Below are 12,140 nucleotides of genomic sequence, written 5' to 3'. Positions count from 1 at the left end.
CTTCAGGGCTAAATTAAACTTTATAATTATTGCTCCCTTTGTTTCTTTTCCAGGTAGATATAGGGGAAGGGGGGGGTTACCAAACGAACAAATAGATATGCATGTATAATGCAAATGAATTTGCAGAATGGAAGATCGTGATGTATTCACAAATTCTCTGTTTGGTGTTAAATCTTGTTGGGAAAAGATAATCTTCCTATACAACTGTGTAATAACACAGAACACGCAGCCTGCAAATTCCCTGAATCTCAAGAGTGATCATTTGGATGAAATCCCTTTAATAGTAAACAGATTTAGAGCTGGAAATAAGAAAAGCTCTCAAGTAAGCTAAGCAAATTAATAGTTATAACTACTGCATAAATACACCTACATTAGTTTTGAACTGGTTATATACACCCAAAGGACAAAGTAAAAAAAAAAAAGAAAAGAAATTACAACAGTTTACTGAAGGACAAAAATGACATAATCTCAATTTGTTATTATTAAATTAAGCTGCCCGATATCTAACAATAGACATTATTGACTTTAAAATGTGATCAGGAAAGTGACTTTGTATCAATATTTTCCATATTGTAGACTTTCTTTAAAAAAAGGAAATGGGGCCTCCCCCCACTTTTGGGTTAGCTTCCAGGAAATAAAAGATTATTGTATGTCATAAACCATGCAACACCCCCCCCCCCAAAATAAAAGTGTGTTTTAAAAGCTGGGACACTTATGTAAATACCACCAATGATTGCTGTGCCCTTTCTCTTCTGGTGCCAAATAATATTATTGAGGTTCCTAAAGTTTCTTGAAAAAAAACACTCCAATATATATTTACTCTCAGGGTAACGTTATAAGACAGAGTTTAGGAAATTGTTTTTAGAAGACAGTGTAAAGGGATCTCTCTTCATCAACCTGTTGAAGGATCCATCCTTTCTGATAAACAGTTGTATGCCACTATTTTCATCTTCACCAAATTTTTCTGTCTCGTTTTTAATTGTTACAAATATAGGACAGCTCATTGAAGGATATTTGCCAGTATAGTAATGTAAAGGTGGCAATCTAAGCCTAGAAAGAGTTGCACAAGTATACCTAAGTGAATATATGTGTAGACTTCCAAGCCCACAATCTTGAAAGTAAGCAAATACATAAGCTATAGTCAATTTAAATGTGGTTAGAGCAAAATGTCTCTCATCAAAATCATACACTTCAATGTAAATATACTGATTCAATTAGTGCATAGAATTTATTCAAAATCCAAACTCATATTTATTGAGAAATAAACCTAGCTCAGGCAAATTCCAGCTGAATGAAACTTGGACTGCAAGGAAAACAAACCTATCCATTCTGAAGGAAATCAACCCTGAGTGCTCACTGGAAGGACAGATCCTGAAGCTGAGGCTTCAATCCTTTGGCCATCTCATGAGAAGAGAGGACTCCCTGGAAAAAATCTTGATGTTAGGAAAGTGCGACGGCAAGAGGAGAAGGGGACGACTGAGGATGAGATGGCTGGACAGTGTCTGCGAAGCTACCAACATGAATTTGACACAACTCCGGGGGGCAGTGGAGGACAGGAGGGCCTGGCGTGCTCTGGTCCATGGGGTCACGAAGAGTCGGACACGACTAAACGACTAAACGAATGAAACGATGAAACTTCTTGATGGCTGATTTCTTAATGGAGAGAGTGCAACATATTACAAATCCATGCTGCTGTTCTGTTTCTTTGTGCGTGCGCGCACGCACACACACACACATGTACCTAGAGAGATTTACTCCTGGACTTCTGTCTGTGACTCTCTCTAGAGGTATATTAAATTCTTACCCTTTTAACATCTCACCTTCTTTCCACTGTTGATTATGGTTCTGCTTTGCAATGTGAATGTTCCATGAGCCAGGATGCTAAATTATTATGCAGTGGAGGATGGATAATAGCTCTGTCTGCTGTTAATTAAGCATGCAGCCATTCATACATTTTAGAGATTATTTTTCCCTGTCAGCATGCTTGTGTGCTAATTGCATAACTAAAATAGAACCCAGCATTTTGTCGATTTGCTTTCCACAAGAAGTATGTTTTCCTTCTTGTTTTATGAATTCAAAATTAATAACTTTCATTCTGCACTGCCCCTGGCATAATAGCCATTTTGCTAAAGTCGACCCTAAAGATCCATCTTAAGCCTTTAAGAGTCATTTAAAATCTTCTCATGATAAAAAAAGCTCCCTGCAGCCATCTAAATAACTGAAATACTCTTTTGAAAAAATAAAAATCAAATTTACCCCTTACAACCAAAGTCATGTACAACTCATATTGTGAATTGCATGAATCCACTTCTTTTCTTTATTTACCACAAGGAACTTTTTATTTTAAAAGGCAAGCGCTAATTAGCATTGTTAAATTCAAATAACAACTCATGTGAAAGCATTAGTACACTGCTTATGCATTGGAATTTGCAGACTTCAGATGACAACACAAGTTTAAATGACACAAATTAGCTGTAACACCTGTTAGGAAAACTTCATCTTTAGATACTCGGCTCAGCTTATCAACAATGCCAGAATACGAGGAAGTAAAATTCTAAGGAGTGAACCCAGTGAAGCAAAATGTTAATTGCAACATGTAGTATATACTTTGAAGAAGTAAATGGAGGGGCACATTTAAAGACTCATACAATACAATCTTATGGGCATTTACTCAAAAGTAAGCATCACTAAATGCAATGGGGATTAGGCCAAATCAGTAAGATTTCAGGTTTAAATGGGCTAGGGTATTTTAAGACTACTACTCATATTAGCATCTAAGTGCAATCCCGGTTTGCAGTGTGTTTGTTTGCGTTGCTGCTTCCAGGTTCTTGAAACAGGCATAGCTAAGATGATCCATGTGATATTCTGGTGATGAAAAAAAAAAATCTCCCTTGAAAGTATCATCAAGCTACTTGAACAGCATACAATGGAAAAACGGCATCATACACCTCCCTCCTCCATCCCCACCACTGCTTGGAAAAAACAAAAACACCACCACAATTGGGTAAAAAAAAAGAAGAAGAAGTCTTAAGACTCACCTATTGTTGCTGGAGAAGATTTTAAAAGTTTAAGTCATCAGCATATCCAGGAGTCATCCTTTTCCAGTGTATCAGCCTTTCACATTTATCTTACAAGGAAATAAAGACATTCTCTCCGGCGCTTATCCTGCTCGGTAAGTGACAGATCTTTATGGAAGTCGGCAGCCCCGATGAAGTATTATTGTAATCCATCCAACCTTCCCAAGAGTCCTCAAGAGATGTAGTCAGAAATATACATCATTAATAGTCTTTGCAAACTGCTCGGATGCTTTCCTTGCTAAGTGTGTGTGTGTGTGTGTGTATTCCTTCCTTGATGCCTAGATCTCTCAATCAGTATTTATTCAAGCCCTGGCTATTTATACTGTGCTCTGCTCTGCCTACTTGGAACAGAAGAAAGAGAGCAAATGAAACTGAACTCTTTCAAGATTTTTTTTTTAAAAAATTGCTCTCACATGCCCAGGCATTTCTCGAGTCAAGCGCTTTTCATTTTTCCAAGTAGAAGGGAGCCCCTGGCTTCAAACAAACCAAGGCAAGCAAGCAAAGATACAAACGGTTGGTTGGTTGGTTGGTCGGAGAAGCAATACGGAATGATGAGGGGGAAGCATATAGCAGAGTAGTGAACAGCAGGATCGGATGGGCGGCTTGTGATTGCTTTGAATTAATACTCCTCAGGGGAGTGTTGCTGTTGTTTCCGACTCTACAGATCCAGCAAAATCTGTCTCATGGAGTCAAAATCTGCGAGATCAGCCAAGCTCTTCTGGCAAAGTTATCCCACATCTGTATTTATTTCTGCTGATTTTTTAAGCACTGCAGCTATGGTGCAATGACAAGACCATTAAATTGGCCGATGTATCTTTTTCTCTGTATGAACAAGATATTGTTCTTGTTCTGATCTGCAGAAATCATAAAGCTAGTGAGTAAAGAAACTAGTGTCACTTTCTGGAAAGAGACTCTCGTGAAAGAGCAGAAGAGTGCCCAATGTCAAGGATGGAGAAACCTCTGGTCCCCAGGCCACACTCTGTCTACAGTGGGACTCTGTTCAGCCCACAAGCTTCTTCTACTAATATTTGCATTGGGGGATCCAAAATAGTGAATAAGAATCTGTTTAAAGCCCAGGAAGCTGTTGGATGGAATTGAGATTGGGTTCAAAGCCCAAGAAGCTGTTGAACAAAACTGAATTCTGGGTTGCACCCTAATATCTGAACCTCATAATTCTACCAGAAATTGTGTAGGGCCTACAATACTTCCCAAGGCTTTTTATGAAATTTAGACCCTTGCTGTAGTACCCCTCCCACTGCAATTACTGGTCATAGGGGCCCACAGCCATAACAATATTGCCTTAAAACAAGCTGCACAACCCCTTAAAAAAATAAAGGGTTTTTCCCTATAAAACCAGAAGTGGTGTTTATAAAACCATAAGTACTGATGGAATAGTGAGATGTTGCTGGAGTTTTTCTGCTCCTCCAAAGAACATGATGTTGTTCCTCTTTGTCTTAGTTTTTAACTGGCAAAACCATGGCACTTCTGGGCTAATCCAAGACATTTTGCTGCCCAAGCTAAAGAACAGATGGGAAACCCTTCCTGCCATGGGAGAATTCAGTTGTATCAGCAATTGAATGATGCTTTGATAGTGGCAGTCAGACACCATCCTCATCACCTTGCAAGACAGGAGGGGAGTTTAGGAGGGAAACACCGGGCAAGCTGTGTAGAAGGCTTGGTTCTATTCTCTAGTAAAAGGAAGTGGCAAAGGACCAAGTTCAGGAAGAAAAACGGTGGGGTGCTCTATCACTTCCTTGAGTATCTCTCCCTGAGACAGCTGCCCCAATCTACTTAGTCATAAGGCTGTAACTGCAGTGCTGGCACACGTTGTCCCACAGCTCGACCGTCTTCTGCTATGTCCCTTCACCTTCCATGGCAACGTTCATAAGAGAAGAGAATCAAAGAGGGCACGAGTGACAACGGCACCATTTTCTTTCTTCTTGCCACCACCTGCTTGCCTCCCTTGTGTGGCAGCCTCTCCTCAGGCTTTGTGAGCAACATTTCGACTCTGAGGACCTTGGTGACAAGGGTTATTAGTGGAAGTGTCTGTGGAGGCAGCCGGCTCAGTTGGCAGCAAGTGTGTAGCAGAGGCACCAGGATCGCATCCTCCAGTACTGTGTTACCTGAGGTGGTCTCGTCAGCCTGACAAGTGAGCAGTCTGGCCCTGAGTCTCTATTTCCCTGTTAAGGGCAGATCATCACAGCAGGTGGGAGGAGACAAACTACACCTTAGAAGGGGAACGGGGCAAGAAGCATGTGGCTATGGAGAGTCCCTGACAATGTGATTGGTTTGACCTCTACTGGTCACTGAACAGGTGTATGAAAAAGACCAGTGCGTAGAGATGTGAAGAAAGCTTGTAAAATTCCTCTCATCCTTATGGAGATTAGTTTTTTCAACTCAATGAGACTTTTCTACAAGGTATTTAAGAGCCTGGTGAGTTTCCCCACCATCTGGGAAGGCAGAGACAATGGATAGCTGGGGCTTTTTTTGTTTTGTTTTGTTTTTTTGTTTAAGGTCTTTGTATTTTAAGTCAAATCCATTTCTCCTTGAGGGAAAAGTAGGCCACACAGTAAGCAGAGGACTGTCTAATTGAAACGAAGAGGCAGACAGCACAGTTCAAGGCTATGAAGTGTCAAATGTCTCTAAACGTAAGGAGCCATGCTCCAGGTTTCGTGCAGTTGGGGCAAATCACTGAGTTTTGTGCAAAATAATAATAATAAAAAAGGATCCTCATAATTGCAAGGAGAATAGAGATAAACCAAAACTGTCAGCCAGTCCTTGTAGGTAAGGAGAAGAATGTGGTGGTTCCATATCCTTACTTGTGAGAACAAAATAAACAAGGATTTACGTTTCCACCATTTGCATCTGAGGACTGGTAGAAAATGTGCAGCCAGTGTCGGATGCCCATCATACAAGTCTTACACAGAATTCATTTTCAGAAGCATCCATCCAGAGCAATTTAAGGGTCTCCTCTCTACTACAAATTTCAGCACATTCAGTTTTTGTTAAGGAATAATTAAACGTCATGATCCTCTTGGGGATTTATGCTGTGTGTAATTGCATAAATTGCAGCCGTGAGTTGCCACTAGTTGACAAGAGGCAGCCTGCATTTTTTGTTGTGTACCAAGTTGCATGAGTGGCACATGATTAGGAATGGAACTGGTACCTCATTAATTAGCAACAACTGGACATCATAGTTTACACAGTTACACTTTAATCCCCAAGATGATTCTGACAGAGGTAATAGTGTTGGGCATTCTTTGATAAGAGCCCCATCCCTTTTGTAGAGTGATAACTTCCAAGATTCTTTGAGTGGGTGTCATGCAGTAGAAACTCTGCTTTCACTGGGGCAGTGAATCCATGCCAGGTTTTATTCTGAACTTTAAAAGAGTAACCCAAGGTGTTAAAACTGCCTGGGGATGAGGTTAGATGACAACTCCTTGCTTAATTCAGATCTGTAATGACTGTCCTTCGGTGCAGGAAAATCCAGAAGAACATCTCCATGGTGTGCACAAGCCAAGAGACACACTGACCAAAAAGGCTGAACTTGTCATAGGGATTAGAGGAAAGAAAGATAATTAAAAGTGAGACATGTGTTTAGAGTGTGAAGATCAGAACCAGGAATCACAACAGTTCTGATTTGAGGAGCCAATTCAGCTTAGCTAAACCAGCCCAACAGTACTTGATCTCAGTCAAGATGTCAAACCATTTCCAAGGTAATTTCTCACCTTGAACATGAAAGTAGAATTGTGTTCCTTTTAAAAAAATCAGTTCCTGAGATGAACTTCAGGTTAAATAAAAACTGGATTCACTTTTCATAAAAAAACTCATTTTTTTGTTCTGTGCAATAAACCTATGTGGTTGGAAATAACTGCACTTCAGAGATTAGATACATAGGAACATGTAAGTAGATGAGACAAGTATAATGTATTCTCTGCTGTGAGAAATTATTACCAATGTGACTGAGAGATGGGAGAGGATTAATTAGTCTATTTGACTGCAGTTTTCTATGTATTATGTTGGTTTTGTATTTGTTTATAAGTGTATTTGTCTTTATAAATCTATTCATGTATATTATGCTCATTTATTAAGTCTATTCCTGTATTAATGTGCAGTTTTCTAAGTATCGGTCTTCAAAGTATTGATTCCTGTATCGACTGCAATTTTCTAAAAAGAATCAAACAAGCAAAATAAATCGTGTTCACGCTTCATGTACATCTTTCCTGGACAAATCCTTCCCAAATATGAATGTTTCTTATATACAGTTTTCCCTAATATAGTCTTGTATACAATTTTTGAGGTACTCATGAGAGTGCCATTATTGAATTATGAAAACTATGTCATCTAAAGGATAACCTGGATCAAACTAAATAACAATAGGAATATTCAGAGGTTGTCCATCAAACAATGTCTCTTATAGAACCTGATTTTCCTCAGCTACACATCTTGCCTTTAGCATGCTATGCTTTGTTGGGTCACTGAAAGTAAACAGAAGGTTAATCTACAAATCTGTTGGATGAGGTTTGTATCTGTGAGGAAACCTCTCTGTGGGAAGAAAAACAGGTCAATCATAAAACACACACATTGCTCTTAACATCCAGTGTAACACTGTTTTCCAACTCAAGTCCTTGACTCAGAGGTGTTAATTTGTCTAGTTTGTTTAAAGATATAATTATACTTGATTCAGGCTGGGGGGAGGAATAGATAGAGAAAGAGTAACAACATTCTGTAAGTAGGAAGCCATTGCTTTCTTGGATCTAGCCAAGGTCCATCTTGTCTAATATTCTGCCCAACCAAATAGCTTTGTTAACTGACAGGTAAGCTATGTAGGAAGGATAGCCATATTTATCTGTTTCATTCCCTCCAGCACCTGTTTTTTTTTAAAGAAGCATTGTATCTGAACACATGAGCCATTCTGAGTGGTGACAAGTAGTGAAAAAGCTAATTGTTATAGGCCTGAAGAAGAAGAAGAAGAGAGATGAGATAGCATATCGTATATCTGAAGGGCTGTCACTCGGACAATGGAGATTTATTCTCCGTTGCTATGAAAGGTAGATCTTGAACTAGAACCAAATGGGAGCAGATGGCAGGGAAACAGATTTCAGGAATGAAAAGGGAAACTTCCTAATGGTAAGTGCTGTCAACAGTAGAAGGTGTGGTAGTAGTTTTCTGTCACTAGAGATAGGTAACCAGAGGTTGGATGGTCACCTTTTAGGACTGCTGTACAGTGGGGTCTTGACTTAAGAACGGCTCGAGTTAAGAACATTTTAACTTAAGAACCACTCTCATAGGAAAATATTGACTTGACTTACATACTTAGATTTGAGTTACAAACTGAAAAAACTCACGTGGGAGGCAGGGAAAGTGCAAAATTTGAACTTTCAGTTAACTGTTGGCCAGTGAAAAGGGTGCCTGTCTGCTTCCTCACTCCTCCCAGCGTTTAGAGAGTGGATTGGGAGACAGTCTTCGGACTGCCTGGTCCTGGACTGCCTGGACTGTATTTTCCCTGCCTTCCCTGAACCTTTCTTGACCTAAGGAAAAAAAGAAACAAAATATCCCCCTCTAGTGGTCGAAGGCAGAATAGCAGCTTCCCATTAGTTTCTATGGACGGAAAAGAGCAGATACGGATCAAATGGTTTTCAATGCATTCCTATGGGAAATGCAGATTTGACCTGAGAACTTTTTGACTTGAGAACCGCCTTCCAATACAGATTAAGTTCTCAAGTCAAGACCCCACTGTATTTGCATCTTGCATGGTAGATTTTGCCTTATGATTGGACCAGATCACCTCCTACACCCCTTCAAACTTTATAATCTAGTCATTATAATCTGGGCACTGCTGTGCCCTCTTACATCTCCAGTTCCCCTGCTGAAGTACAGTGGACCCTTGACTTACAGACTTTTTGAGTTACAGACTTCTCTGGCTGCAAAATTTAGGTTTGACTTGCAGCCTGAGAATTGACTTACAGACCAGAAAAAAACCAAAATGGAACAAAAACGGCCTGTTACGGGATTAATCGGTTTTCAATGCACTGTAGGTCAATGGAGACTTGACCTACAGACTTTTTGACTTGAGAACCGCCTTCCAATACAGATTAAGTTCTCAAGTCAAGACCCCACTGTACCAACAAGACTTTCTCTAGATAGTTCTTCAGTCAGGGAACTGGTTTCTCTTCCACTCCTTTCCTATATGGGTAAAGAGAGGAGGGAATAAAGGGGCCAACTTCATCTATTAGTTTGAGAACAGGGTAAGTCCAGGGTAGGTGATGATGGGGAGCAAGCTGCTTTCACTCTGTCTCTACAGAGTCATAGAACTGTAGAACTGGAAGAAGATGCAATGCTCATTTACTCTAGCCCATTCTCAGTGCATGGAATCTACAGCTAAAGCATCTCAAAGAGAGAACTGTCCAACCTCTGTTTAAAAGCTTCCAAAGAAGTTTTTTATTGGAATGAAGGTGTTCCTAATGTTTAGTCAGAATCCTCCGGAATCCAAGCAAATATAAGGCTCTGAATTTTTGTACTGGACACATACAAACATTTTGTAAAATTGAAAGAGTTGTGGGATTACAGAGATACGCCTCGCTGCTCCATGTCCAACTTTGATCACCCCATGTTGAGTGGAAAGGTCTAAACAGGAACTGTAATTCTATTGTAGTGGACACAGTTTAAAGTTCTCCAGACAATTAAAACACAGTTGCTGCTCCTGATCTAAAGAATGCAAGTAACTATGTTTACACAGTCTCTTCAGGCCATCCCTGTCCATATAGGGATGTGGGAGAGGGGGAGGAGGGCTGACACATGTCTATTTTATTTAAATTTATTTAAATTATTTATATGCCACCTTTCTCCTCATAGAAGACCATGTTGTCATTTTCCCTCCACCCTTTCAACTTTGTATGGCTAGTCTAGGGTTTTCTTTGAGCAGAAGATCAGTATGGATTCTAAACCAATAGAATTGAGCAACTTCTTCCCTTTAAAAAGAACTCTGAAGGACCAGGATTATGTTTGACTCTCTCATACTTAAAGGTAAAGGTTAAAGGTAAAGGTTCCCCTTGACAATTTTTGTCCAGTCGTGTTCGACTCTAGGGGGCGGTGCTCATCCCCTTTTCCAAGCCATAGAGCCAGGGTTTTGTCCGAAGACAATCTTCCGTGGTCACATGGCCAGTGCGACTTAGACACGGAACGCTGTTACCTTCCCACCGAAGTGGTCCCTATTTATCTACTTGCATTTGCATGCTTTCGAACTGCTAGGTTGGCAGGAGCTGGGACAAGCGATGGGAGATCACTCCATTGCATGGATTCAATCTCAGGACTGCTGGTCTTCTGACCTTGCAGCACAGAGGCTACTGCGGTTTAACCCGCAGCACCATCACGTCCCTCCACATCTCTCATACTTACACATCAACAAAAAGAAGGATGAAAATAGACATTGGCCAGAATCCAAATGAATAGTTATGCTTGCATTAAGCACAGTGGCCTAATGCAAGGTGGCAAATACCTACTTATTTAATGAGTCCCCAATTGAATTCCTAGTAGCACACCAATTGTATCACTCAATATGTTTTCTGCAGCTTACATGTTTTACAGTTTCTTGATATTTATTCATTCTCCTTTGATCCCCTTTTAGAAATAGCATTCAGCTTCTCAGATCCCTCCTGTAAAGTCTGACTCAAACCTCAACCTGGTTCATCACCCCAATGAAATCACAGTAACCCAGCTTCCATGGATGTGTACCCCATTGCAAAAAACGGAAGTGGGAGTCATTTCAGGGTGATTCGCCTTACATTTGTATTTTATGTTTTCTCCCATGCTGTTCACTGTGCAGAAAAAAAAATATGGCCCTAACAGGGTAGGTTCAAATTCAGTTTGGAGCAAATCATAACTCTTTCATTGAGCACCAGAGCTTCCAAATAAACGTATACATATCTATCAGTACTGATTCCTGTTCCTCTTTCAATGTGAGAGAATACTGACAGCTATTTTTCCATGTTTTCTCAGTCAATTTTCTAAGAATCAGACAACATATTGAGTGGAGCAGCCCTCACCCTCCCAAAAAAACTTATTCTATATAGTTGTTAAACACTTGAAAAGGTAAACAAGTAAAGAACTTAATAATAACATGGCATCAAGTTGATTCCGACTTATGGCGACACCTTCCAGGGTTTTCTAGGGAGAGAATACAAAGAAGTGGCTTACAATTCCCTTCTTCTGGGGGTGCCGTGGGACTGTGCAGCTTGCCCATGGCTACACAGGCTGGCTTTTCTCCAAGTAGGCACAGGAGGGAATCAAACTGACAAAGTGCTAAAACACAGTAATATATCTCTCAGAAGGAGGGAACAAGAAATCGAATGAGGAGAAACAAAACAACCCATTGAACTTATGATTTCCTTCTTTTTATTTTTAACATTCAACAAAAGTTGTGGTGCAGGACGTCCTTTAGACCACAAGGTAATTTGGATATTTTAATCCCTTGTGTCTAAAGAACACATTGCTAAGGATCTTATTGAATTTCATGCCCACCAGCTTTATGGTGTTTTCAGATAGAAAAACTGGCTTTTCGCCTCCCAAAGGGCTCAAGTTCTCCTCTCTTCCTTTTCACCAGTGGCAGAGATAGACATGCTTAGTTATCAGTTTTTCTCCTGTGACTCCCAGATGGAAATTGCTTCAGAGATATCAGCAAAATTCTTAAATAAAAAAGGTGTCAAGGACATATTAAAGAATGCAAGCCATCCAGTTGCTGTTTTTGCTAAACTGGACAAATTTCTGTATTCCGAGACAGCGTCTCGAACATTGTCACAAGGCTTGAGGTGTACGTGGACTTTTGCTCTGGAAGGGACTGCTATACACATGCAGCACTGTGAGAAGCAGTGGTACCCCTCTCCTACCCAAAGATAATCTTCCATAGATATGATTTAGGCAGACTTTTGTCTCTGAGAAATCAGGCTTGCAGACAAAGCCTGCATTTAGCTCCCAAGGACTAAATCCCAAGAAAAAAGTGAGCCAATTTGCAAATTGCAGGAGGTGAGAACAGCTCTAGCTGTAACAATCATAGTTTTTCAGCAG

General features: G+C 40.2%; 1 protein-coding gene across 1 annotated transcript in view; it reads right to left on the bottom strand.

Moving 5' to 3' along the window:
* The window catches only part of TUNAR (transmembrane neural differentiation associated intracellular calcium regulator), a 70,139-nt gene extending 61,318 nt beyond the window's left edge, over positions 1-8,821 (bottom strand). Inside the window, exon 1 of the mRNA XM_072986626.2 lies at positions 3,039-8,821. The gene's annotated coding sequence lies outside the window, so the exon portion shown is untranslated. The remainder of the gene's footprint in view (positions 1-3,038) is intronic.
* Between the last annotated feature and the right edge of the window lie 3,319 nt (positions 8,822-12,140).

This window comes from Pogona vitticeps, chromosome 1 (genome assembly GCF_051106095.1).
Source record: "Pogona vitticeps strain Pit_001003342236 chromosome 1, PviZW2.1, whole genome shotgun sequence".
NCBI lineage: Eukaryota > Metazoa > Chordata > Lepidosauria > Squamata > Agamidae > Pogona > Pogona vitticeps.
The sequence above is the reverse complement of the archived record's forward strand: the minus strand, read 5'-3'. Positions and strand labels throughout refer to the sequence as shown.